Here is a 12,992-nt window from a genome sequence, read left to right as displayed (position 1 = left end):
CTTCGCATAACCCTCCCATAACCATGCACACCACACCGAGGTTTTACCCCACCCTTAAATCGGGGTGGACAGCCCCTCCTCGTGTGCCGTGGTGACTCTGACATCCAATCAACCCTTAAATCGGGGACAACCCAACTCTATCACGCGCACCCTCGCCTCGGTGCCTAGAAAAGGGTCGAGTCATACTACAAGTCCAGTAGTTGCCCATGCTTGCTTAAGCACGGTATATCTTCGAGAGGTTTCACGTGAACCAGTCATCAACTGCCATGGGCACGTCTAGCAAAACGATGTACTCACAGCGCAATCATTAAGTCATGTTTTAGTTGAATTACAAACACAATGATACATGTCTAATGTCATCACCACGGTATATCTCCGTCCCAATTTTAGTGCAGTTATGGATTTCCGTGTTCAACATTTGACCGTCCGTCTTATTTCAAAACTTTATGCAAAAATAAAAAAAGTAGTCACACATAAAGTATTATTCATATTTTACCATCTAATAGCAATAAAATACTAATCATAATTTTTTTTAAATAAGATGGACGGTCAAACATTGGAGCAAAATTGTGGTCTTTCTAGGACAGAGATAGTATAGTATGCTAGTTGATCTAAACATGACTAAGCATTTTCTAAACCAACATCTAGTCATATTGATTCCCAAGTTATCAATGACATGAGGTAATAAAGCTATGGCTTAGTACAAAGGAAACTAGCCCACATGACATTATAATGTAATGCAAATATATTTATTTATCTAAAGCCGGCGCCGACTGATTGGCCCTCTGTTGGGCCTATGAATCTGCGCCACGTGGTGCTAAGAGAGGGACAAAAACCTCAAAAATGAAAAGGTTAAAGTGCCGGATCGAGTCTCGCTATTTCTCAATGGAATAAGATCACCTGCTGTCCCTCAACTTTACACTGAGTTTGTTTGATATCCCTTATCCTCAATACCAGAAATCTTTACCCCTAAACTATACAAAACCGTGCAATTTAGGTTCCACAGTAGTATAGATGCCTGGTTAATTTCGTTGACATGGCATCCTAGTTAGAAGAAAAATAAAAAAAGTATGTGGGGCTGTTGAGCGAAAAACACACACTGGCCAGAGAGATTTCCTTAGCTCTAGTGCAGGTCCAAGGGTTGGTGAGATGCGGGCGTGCCAGTCAGTTTGCCCCTGCAATTGACAAGATATACAAATTGAAGATCAATGAGCCGATCGGCTGGCAAGCCGATGGAGTAATTTTAGCCGATGCCGATACCAGCCGATAGCGATAGAGTTTTGAGCAATCGGCTATATGTCCAATGTATATAATGATATGAAGGCAATCGGCTGATGACAATATAATATAGCAATATAATCCAGTAGAAACCAATCGGCTAACAATATGATATAGTAGAACAAGTATTGATCCGAAGGTTAAAGCATACATCGGCTGGAGGTCCGATGTCATAAAATCCACAAGATTAGATGAAGCAGTGAAAGTTTTGTTGCGATCGGTTAAATCCAACTTATATATATATATATATATATATATATATATATATATATATATATATATATATATATATATATATATATATATATATATATATATATATATATATATATATATATATATATATATATATATATATATATATATATATATATATATGCAATCCTTACAAGCCAATGCAACGTCCAGATAACTTATCGGCGAACACCCCGATAAAACACTAGCGTGAACCTATCGGTTTAACAAGATTTATATTATCAACAACAATCTAGTAGGTCGAACCTAACCGATGCAGCACGAGATTGTATATGATAATCTAATACTCGATGAGTCGATAGATCTGTCTAATGTGATGGATATAACAAATCTATTTGGAACAACATTGTGATTGTAGAGATATATCGGCTAAGACAGAAGATCGGAACTAACTGAGACAGTCCCAACTAAACCGATGCGTCTCTAAACACAATGCAATTAGAGATAGAATTGAGATATCAGGTAGGCAAATATATCAACCAAACCAGAGTGATCCAAGAGATCGAAGCGATGCAGCCTTGAACAACACCAATGTAGCCGACAGATTCACTAGGGCCGGCGGAACGTAGGACTTACCCCTTCGCCGGAGATCGAAAACCGATGTAGCCCCGCGTCAGGTGCCAAATTCCGCCGGTTGATAAGCAAAAACCTTAGGAAAGAGGGTGGCGATGCGCCGAGAGTAGTTGTATTGATCGAGAGATTGATAATGACCCCGGGTGTACATATTTATACCTATGGGGATATACTAGTCCTTGTAGGACAAGAGAAGAAACTTTCCTAAAGATAAAAGGAAAACATAAAGTCCTTATCGGACACTGAACACACTTTCCTAAAGATAAAAGGAAACTAACAAACTATTCCTAATTCATAGATACACTTGCCATACCGCATCCTCCTTGAACTCGGTCACTTCTGGATAAGTTTTCTTTAACAGATTAATTTCCTTAACCGAATATAGCAGGAATCCGACTATTGGCAATGTGATAATTCTCTTAGGAGCTTACCAAATTTCACTGTTAACAGGGGCCCACATATAAGTGGGAGAAAAAAAAATGTAGGACCTACATTTCTTCGTTATTTTCTTTCTTCTCTTCTCTTCGCCGGCCGTCCCAAACCAAACCCCACGCGACCACCTCTTCTTCTTCCTCTCGCCTCGTCCTCTGCATCCGCCTCACTCCCTTCTCTTCCCATGGCGGTTGCTGCTTCTACTGCTGCTCGCACATGATCGGTGATGGTAATGGCTAGCATTGGCGTCAACATGCCGGGGGGCGACGGGGACCACTCTACGGCCACCCAGGAATGCCACCACTTGCAATTGCAAAGGTGCCGCCGCGGTAATTCTCTTAGGAGCTTACCAAATTTTAACTGACTGGCACGCCCGTATCTCACCAACACTTGGACCTGCGCTAGAGCTAAGGAAATCTCCCAGGCCAGTGTGTGTTTTTCGCATCAACAACCCCACATGCTTTTTTTATTTTTCTTCTAACTAGGATGCCATGTCAACGAAATTAACCAGGCATCTATACTACTATGGAACCTAAATTGCATGGTTTTGTATAGTTTAGGGTGAAGATTTCTGGTTTTGGGGATTATGGATGTCAAACAAACTAGAAGTAAAGTTGAGGGACGGCAGGTGAACTTATTCCTTTCTCTCGATTTACCACGTGAGCACGTACGTATGGGCCTCGTCCTCGTGGCTCAGGCACCAGCAGCCCAGTCGATGGCCCAAGCCAGCCGCACCAGCCAGGCTCTGAGCTCCCAGGCACATGCACGTTTCATGTTCGTCATGCATGCGTGACACCAAAATTACGTTGTATTTCTTCCGGAGGAGACTCTCCCGATTCAGATTGGCAAAAATCAGGCGCCACGCAGGCGTGCAAAACCACTTTAAACTAATTTTTTCTTAAATTACTTATCCAAATCATGATCCGATTGCACTATTAAATTCGATGCAATTAAATCTTTAAAACAAGACCACACATGGATATATTCCGACGAATTTTTTAGCTTATTATTGAATTATTTTTAAATGTTGCACGATATTCCACCAAATATATCGAAATTGTTTCACTAAATAGATAAAAAATGTTTCAATCGTTTAAATCGGGCGTTGTTTCACCTTATATAAAAACAATGTTTCAGCAAATAGCGAAAGAATGTTTCAGTTCACTGCAACCTTAGATCTATACATAGTGAAACATTGTGAGTATACTAGGTGAAATATTTTTTGTGGAATAAAAAATGAAACGAATTCCTTTAATAGAGGGTTTCCAAAATATGTGGGTGATTTGTTGCAAAAGAATGTTTCGTTCACTGTTGACGAAAAAATCAAATACACCGGCCTGGGAGATCTGCTTAGCTCCTGTGCAGGTCCAAATCTTGACGAGATGCGGGCGTGCTAGTCAGTTTGATCCTACAACTGACAAGATATGCAAATAGTAGATCAAAACAGCCGATCGGCTGATAAGCCGATGGTGTAGTTTCAGCCGATAGCCGATAATAGCCGATGCCGATATCAGCCGATAGCGATAGGGTTTAAGCAATCGGCTATATGTCCAATGTAGAAAATGATATAAAGGCAATCGGCTGATGATGATGTAATAAAATAACAATATAATCTAGTATAAACCAATCGGCAAATAATGATATGATAAATAAGCATCGATCTGAAGGTTAAAGCACACATCGGCTGGAGGTCCGATGTCATGAAATCCACAAGATTAGATTAAACAATGAAACCTTTGTTGTCATCGGCTAAATCCAACTTATATGTATATGCAATCCTTATGAGCCGATGCAATATCCAGATAACTCACCGGCTGAAACCTCGATGAAACCCTTATTGGCAGTCAAAAAGCAGGCTAGAGATTATGTTCTAAGCACGACTTAGTAGATCAAACTTAACTGATGTAGCACTAAGTATGAAAAGAAACACAATATCTAGACAATCAAGCCACTGACTGATTTTCAGGGTGGTAGATGCCTAGGCTAATCTAATCTAGCAAGGCGATTTAGCCGATACCGGCAGAAACCTTAAAGCGAGAGACAACCGATAGAGCTAAATTGAGATGCTAGGACTAGATTAACATAGACATATGATAAATAGCTATGCAAATATATTGTCCAAACCAGAGTAATCCAAGAGGTCGAATGTACTGATGCAGCCTTGAACGACGCCGACGTAGACGATATAATTGCTTGGACCGGCGGAACATTGGACTTATCCCTTCGTCAGAGATCGAAGACGATGCAGGCCCGCGTCGGGTGCCAAGTTCCGCCGGAACGTAAAAACAAAAGTAGAAATAAAAAGGGTGGCGATGCGCTGAATTGTACTGATCGTAGCGATAAATTACATAGACCCCGGGTGTACATATTTATACCTATGGGTTGATACAAGTCCTTGTCGGACAAGAAAGAAACTTTCCTAAAGATAAAAGGAAAAGATAAAGTCCTTATAGGACACTATACATACTTTCCTAAAGATAAAAGGAAACTAACAAACTATTCCTAATTAATAGATAACTTGCCATGCCGCAATAGATAACTTGCCATGCCGCATTCTCTTTGAACTCGGTCTTTTATGGATAAGTTTCCTTTAGTAGATCAATTTCCTTAACCGAATATAGCAAGAATCCGACAACTGACGACTTGACAACTCTCATCGGCTAATCTCAGGACTTCGAAGCCGATGCTGACTCTAAGCCGATGACTACTCCGGGCTTACCAAATTTCACTCTTAACAAGTGCAACATTAGATCTATACATAGTGAAACATTGTGAGTACACTAGGTGAAACATTTTTAGTGGAACAAAAAATAAAACGAATTCTCTTAATAGAGGGTTTTCAAAATATGTGGGTGATTTGTTGCAATGGAGTATTTGGTGGAGACACGTGGCAGGTGGACAGGGACATGTGGTGGGGCCCATGGGGGAGACACGTGCGCGAGCGATCGATCCTGGCGCCGAGCGCCGGTCGACTGATCCGGGGCATTCTCCATTTCTTCCACCATAAAAAATACTAGTCAGTTTTGATTCATTTATTTTTAAAAATAACATATTTTTCATTAAAAAACTTTATCATTGAATTTGTATTTCTTTTCTTTTTTCTTTTACAATCTCTAGACACGTAATATGTGCTAATTTGTACTCCTCTTCCATTTCATATTATAAGTAGTTACTCTTTAAGTCTAGTCAAACTTTGATAAGTTTGGCCAAGTTTATAAAAAAATAGTAACATTTACACCACCAAATTAGTTTCATTAAATTAAACATTGAATATATATCTGCGTTTGGAGCCTTTCGAATATTAATTTAAACCTAAATGACATGCATTTCAATATTTCTACGTTTGGGGCCTTTTGAAATTAGGAATTCTTTCTAATCAACATTTGATTTTGAAAAAGGAAAAAAACAAACAACTTTAACAAAGCTACTGTAAAATATATGTAAAATTCTTGCGTTCAAAAAATGGAGGGAACCTTTTCCAATACCATCAAATATGCTAAAAGATTAATGAGATAAGTGCGCATGTTTATACTCATATGCGTGTATACGGATGTATTTTAGAACATATAGCTAGAAATACTTATATTTTATATTTTGGAACATAGGGAATATATCCATCTTTCCTCCAAAATGAAATTAATTGCTCACCGAGCGCCATCTTAGCAAATGGATCTCAAGATCTCACTGTTCCGAATCCTATGATTGATTGTTTTGGATGCGTTTCAGATAGCTAGAGAAGTTTAGTTAGCTTCCATTCATACCTAAGATCGAATACAACATTGTTTTATCATTGCAGTTAACCAATAAAGGAAAATGTCAACCATCAACTGGTGATTAAACCGTAAAATGGATAGGAGTAATCTGTAAGAAAAGTAGAGATCACTGCATACAAATAATTAACAATTGTCCTGCTTCCTATCATCACGTACTATGTCCTGATAGCCTTTTAGAATGTGATGTAATGTTCTGTGTACTTGCAGTGTCAAATAAGGCTGCGTTCGTCACCGTGAGATTGTGAGATAGTTCCGTTTACCGCGCGCACGTTTCCCAAACTACTAAACGATGTGTTTTTTGCAAAAATTTTCTATAGGAAAGTTGTTTTAAAAAATCATATTAATCCATTTTTAAAATTTAAAATAGTTAATACTCAACTAATCATACGTTAATGGCTCACCTCGTTTTGCGTATCTTTCCAATCTTCTCTATCTCCCCTTTCTCAAACTCAGCCTAAGTGTTGCAGGAGTTGGCGACAACATCATGCTCACTGAATGATCACTTCACGACGGTTAGCTAAATGAGAGCTTAAGCATCCTTATCTCTTCAATGAAAGCAAATGGAAGAAAAAGGAAGTTTGGAGAGATGATTTATTGCAGTACTTTTGTGATGGTTGAACTTGGGAGTACCCTTTATGGTTCATTAATTCGGATAAAATGATTGGGGTTTTTTACAATTCCCATGGAATTTCTGTTGCATCAAAATACGGGAGCGAATGTACGGTCACACGAGGACTTCCAAACTAGTGCGTTTTCACTATTAACACAGGTGAAATCTTGCAGGAACTTTTGGACTTAATTAATAAATGAATGATATTTTCACTTACTATAGATATCAACATATTTTTAGAAAAAAGAAATTAAGCATCCTTACCTCCTTTGAAATGCATGAATCTACCCCAGTTAATGGGTTCTCTGAAATACATCTATGTAATTTTATAACTCTCTGTTCCCTCATGCGCACAACCGGCATGAGAGCTAGCGGCATCAGAGCAGGTACAATATCAGACTATATAAGTCAGCTATAAACATATTTTAAGGAGATAAAAGAGAAGAGAGAAGAGTAGCAGGCTACAGATTTGTAGCCAGCTGTAGCACGGACTCCAAGATACATGTGTGCATTACAGGTGGGACCAGATAATAGATAACAATTGTATGAATTGGCTATTAATTGACTCTAAATGATTTGGAATCAGTAGTTGGCTGTCCTATTAAACTTGCTTTCATAGAGCTAGCTTGAGACTAGCATTTTCCAATGACCATCCACCTTTTTCAGACATCCACGTTAGAGTAGGTACAATAGCAGACTATTAGCCAGCTATAAATATATTTTAATGAGATAAAAGATGAGAGAGAAAAGCAGCAAGCTACAGATCTGTAGCCAGCTGCAGCACGGACTCTAAGACACAATGTGTATATGACAGGTGGGACCATATATTAATAATATAGTAAACAACTATTATATGAATTGACTATTAGATCGGCTATAAAAGAATTGGAGCCAGTAGTGGGCTATATTATTAAATTTGCTCTTTTAGGCTATGTTTAGTTCACGCTAAAATTGGAAGTTTGGTTGAAATTGGAATAATGTGACGGAAAAGTTAAAAGTTTGTGTGTGTAGAAAAATTTTCATGTGATAAAAAAGTTGAAAGTTTGAAGAAAAACTTTGTAACTGAACACTGCGTTGGTAAAGGAGAAGCTTATGCAGCCAACCAGCCACCCTACCTACACGAGAGGTGGCACTGCCAGTCTGCCCCCTTCCCCACTCCTGCAGGCTGCAGCACAAAGAATATCTTCTCTGGTTGTTGGAATCGTCCTTACGCCTCCCCTCCAGTTAGAGATGGTAATTAGCCTAACTTTTCAGTATAGAAAACTTGAGGATTGGCTTAAAATAGGTTGGGTTAATTTTATTACTGTACGTCTTCACCTTAAAAAAATATAAGGGTTAGGTAGGGTTGTAAAAATACTTATGGGTATTGACCAATTACCACCTCTACCTTCAGTAGATGGAGCCATATTAAGGTCGGGTTACATATACAATCATGTAGAATGACCAAACAGGTGTTTTGAGCTTGAGGAAGGGTTGCTATTTTTATTTGCAAATTTACCACTATTTTTTCAATTTTGCAAAGATGTCACACGAATGATAGTACTAATGGTATTTTTTGTAATTTTCTAGTGATAATTTTACAATAACGATTCAAAATAATGATAAATTTGTAATTGTTCATTTTTATTATCGTTTTCACGCTAAGGTGCAGCGATATTGGTTGCACGGTTGCACAATGGAGGAACGTGCTGTTCAAACAGAATCTCATAGGGGGGTCCATCTCAAAGCATCTCCATTTATCTCATGAATCCATAATTCCACGCACATGAACTCATCAATGAGGTTTCATATTTTCGAATTAATGCCAACCAATGAAGCCACAGGGCCCCTTAGCCCCAGATTTTCACACGGCCCACAGATAGCATCAATTTTTCCATTTAAATTTTAATTATTAGGCAAATAAAACCATTCATACTTAGGTTGTGTTTAGGAGTAGTTGTTGCTAACTCATTCCCTCCACAGAGAAAATGAGATAGGTCATTAGACTATAACTAATGAAGTATTAGTAAAATATAATTTAAAAATAAATTAATATGATTTTTAAAAACAACTTCCTTATTAAAATTGTTTGTAAAACAACATCGTTCAACCGTTTAAGAAGCGTGTGTGAAAAACAAAACGAGAAAGTAGTGGTGCACATGTCTGAAAGCAGTTTCACAATACTCTAATTTAAAATAAATTATTGGTGGTGAAAATTTTGATGTTCGAGACACGAGTCACAAATTCAACTCGTTCTTGTATTTATCACAGGATCAATGGAGAGTAAAATCTACATCATGGTGTGGCGAAGAAGGTTTTGACCTCTTTTTACTACAGTAGTTTTCATATGCGTAAGCGTTTGGATAACATGATTAAATAGGTGGATATTTCTTCAAATCACTTGTGCTCTGATGTCTCACGCACATGTATATGCGAATATATGCCATACCTGATTTGAAAAGCGCAAAGCACAAAAATTAAAGTTGGATGGGACAAGGGTAGTGAAATACTAGGCTCATCCAGAAATATAACAGATGTTGGGTCTTATATTTTCGTTTATACTTATATTTGTCAGCCAAAATTTAAATTTTCAATCTTAAATTGAAGTTGATTTTGAGGTTTTTTCATCAAAATTTATTTTTAGCCTTTGCTTTTAAATCGCTAAGAACACATATAAAAGTTTTATTTACAAATTACTTTTTATTTAAAATTATGCCATTTTGCTTATTCACTGATAAGCGAAACGATGGCTCCCAACTCATTAGTTAACACATTAGACTCTTTGTCTACATTCATGACTCGTAATATATCATAACCAACCAAATTCTTTATATTTTATATTTTGGTACAGAGGGATACTACATATATAAAACTAAGTGAATGTGTTGTATAAAGGTCTTATGGGCTGCCTATATTCTCTAATAAGTCAAAACAGTTTATTAGGATATAACAATTAATTTATAAGTAAAATTTTTATATACGTGTTTTTAGTCACTTAAAAGTTAATAATGAAAAAGAACAATTGATGGGGTTAGTTACTGCCGCTAGAGGGAGACTGGTGTGCTGGCGCCTAAGATCGATTCCGATTTGTGGTAATAGAGCTCAAATTCACCGCGATTTCGATGATGTGGAGCAGAAGGCTTAGTACGTAGGGGAATAGAGAGGGAAGGGAAGGTGCAGTAGCGCTAGATATGTTACACTGCCGGATTGATGGTCATTTTATTACTATCTAAGTATCCCTCCATTCTAAAATATAACAACTTCTATTATTTAGAATTTATCATAAAATATAATAACTTCTTAACTTATATTTACTTTTTAACCAATCAGTACCTTTCAAACTATTCGAACTTTCCACCTACTTTATCTTCTCAACCAATTATAATCTTCTCCCGTTTAATTTCACATATTTTTATAATACTCGTATTTGAGCCTAATGTAAAATCGAATCACAAGAACTAAGCTTACCAAGTGATGAATGATAGGAACACCAAAAAATGAAAACTTTTACCGGAATTAAAAGTTACCCTTAAATCTGATGGAGATCAGTCTGACCATCACTGGTGGAGAAACCGTTTGTAGTCCCGGTTCGTAACCCCCCTTTAGTCCCGGTTGTCCAACCGGGACTACGAATCCGGGACTAAAGATAGCGATCTTTAGTCCCGAGTGAAATAACCGGGACTAAAGATCGGTGTACCAATTTTTTTTATTTGCATGGCCCTGTTTGCTGCATGGTTGATTATATATATATATATATATATATATATATATATATATATATATATATATATATATATATATATATATATATATATATATATATAGATAGGTAAATTAACTTTTGCTATGTGTATATATACACATATGTATGTATATATATGGGTATGGGTATCCTATGTGTATATATATGTATGTATGTATGTGCATATGTGTATATGTATAAATACATACATTACACACATATTTATAATTTAAAGCACATAATATTTTATGTGCATATATGTTACCAAAATATATATTAACACTAAAGTAAATGTACGTACATATATAAATATATATACACATGCATGTATAGTACAATTCATTTGCTCGCTAGCTATAGCTATGACTTCGACGCCGGCGTTATGTCAGAAGAGGAAGGACCGACGTTATGAATTGTTGATCCGTCGTAGTAGAATTCACCATCGGGATTAAGGACTTCTTCGTTGATGAACCCCATCAGTTGTTCTTGAACAGCCGTGATAAAATCCTTGTGTGGGAGATTATCCCTCATGTGAATACGCTATCATTCGAAAAATAATGACATATCAATATATGAAATTAATAAACAACTTAACAAATCGATACGCAATGAAATTTTGAATGGTTTATGTATACGTACATCGAGCTCTCGTGTGGTGTATATTTGGTTTGATAGGCAGTGGGCATATTCGCATACGTAGTAGCCGCATAAGTTAGTTCCCTGGTCCTGCTTTGCACACTACATGAGAAACGACGAGAGATTTAATATACTCTTTATATTAACTGTAATTAGAGATTCAATTCAATATAATTTTGGATCATGCATGAACTCACTGGAAAATGAAATCTCCGTCCAAGTTTTTCTTTCCAAGTCCCGAGGACCAATTGACGGAACCGATCCCAAGCCCTACATGTGCAGTTGCAAGCTATGATTAATTAATTATTACTCGAGATCAACATAATAGCAATAGAGTCCCGCGACTTTGGAATAGATGGCATTATATTACCTGTCTATCAGTTGGAAGACCTTGTCAAAAACCTTCTCCTCTTTATTCATTGAGTCGTACACAGTGACTCTGCATGCGTCCAAGTTGAAAAATAACAGGACCCAATGGAATCTGGAATATGCGTGAGATGAGATAAATATCAGAATGTACATGTTATATGGATGGGAATGAAATTTGTCCGAACGACAATAAGAACTCACTCTGTGTTGTACGGCAGTAGTATGAACGTCTTGAAATGCTGCTCCGTTAGGAGATGGATGAGATTGTCCTCTGTGTCTTTCTCGTACTTGTCGATCATTTCGGTGTTGATTTTCCAAGGGTCGATGAACCCAGTATCGTAAAACCCCCGCCGTCGGGCCCTTTGAATGTCCATTCTACAACGATGAAAGGAAATTATTATTGCTTTCATATATGCCAGGAGCTAATTATTGAACGAAACAAATCGAACTCAAAGATACTTACAAAATCCATGCGCTCAGAAGAGAGACGTCGAGGGCGTCCAGATGGTACAAATCGAAGACATCCTTGAAATGGATCCATAGAACATCTTCTCCTTGCAAGAAGTCGGGGTTTCTAATCCTTGCTCCGAACATCTCTCTACCCTTGGCGCTCATTTCCATGTACCGTTCATGGAATTTGTACATTTGTGTCGGTAGGGACTGCAGCTGCTCAGGCCTGACAAGCGGTTTACCGAGTTCAAACTTGTATGCCACTTCCGCCTTTGGGATTGGTGTGCCTCGAACCAACTGATCCACAGTTAGACCGGTGTCCGAAATGAAATCCGTTATGCCAAAGTCTTCGCTGGTTACCAACGGCTCGACCTCTTGGTTTGGCTGTTCTCCAAGCTAAGGAACTGGTTTGGACTTCTTGTAATAGGCTTTCCTAAGTGTTCGGTCATAGTCCGATAGCTTTAAGGCCTTCTTGTTTATGGTGGACATTCCCTGGAAGAACTTCTTCACGCTCGGGTCAATAGGTATCTTCTTTTCAGGACTCCGAGGCTTGAGTTGCCTCTTCACTTCTCCTACCACATAAGCGTCAAGCTCCTCTTGACTGCAATCGTACGGCGGCTCCTTGTTTTTGGTGGCGTCAACTTTCGCCTTCTTCGTTGCCCTTGTGCGGGCAGGAGGTGGAGCTTGGCGAGACCTTGTCTTGGGAGGTGCAGGCGGACACGGTGGGGGTGGAGGTGGAGGAGCCGGAGGAGCCGGAGGAGATGGTGCAGGAGGAGGTGGCGGAGGAGCCGGAGGAGATGGTGCAGGAGGACGTGGCGGAGGAACCGGAGGAGATGGTGCAGAAGGAGACGGCGGAGCCGGAGGAGATGGTGCACGAGACGTCGCTTGTCGCCCA

Source organism: Oryza glaberrima, chromosome 5 (genome assembly GCF_000147395.1).
Source record: "Oryza glaberrima chromosome 5, OglaRS2, whole genome shotgun sequence".
NCBI lineage: Eukaryota > Viridiplantae > Streptophyta > Magnoliopsida > Poales > Poaceae > Oryza > Oryza glaberrima.
The sequence above is the reverse complement of the archived record's forward strand: the minus strand, read 5'-3'. Positions refer to the sequence as shown.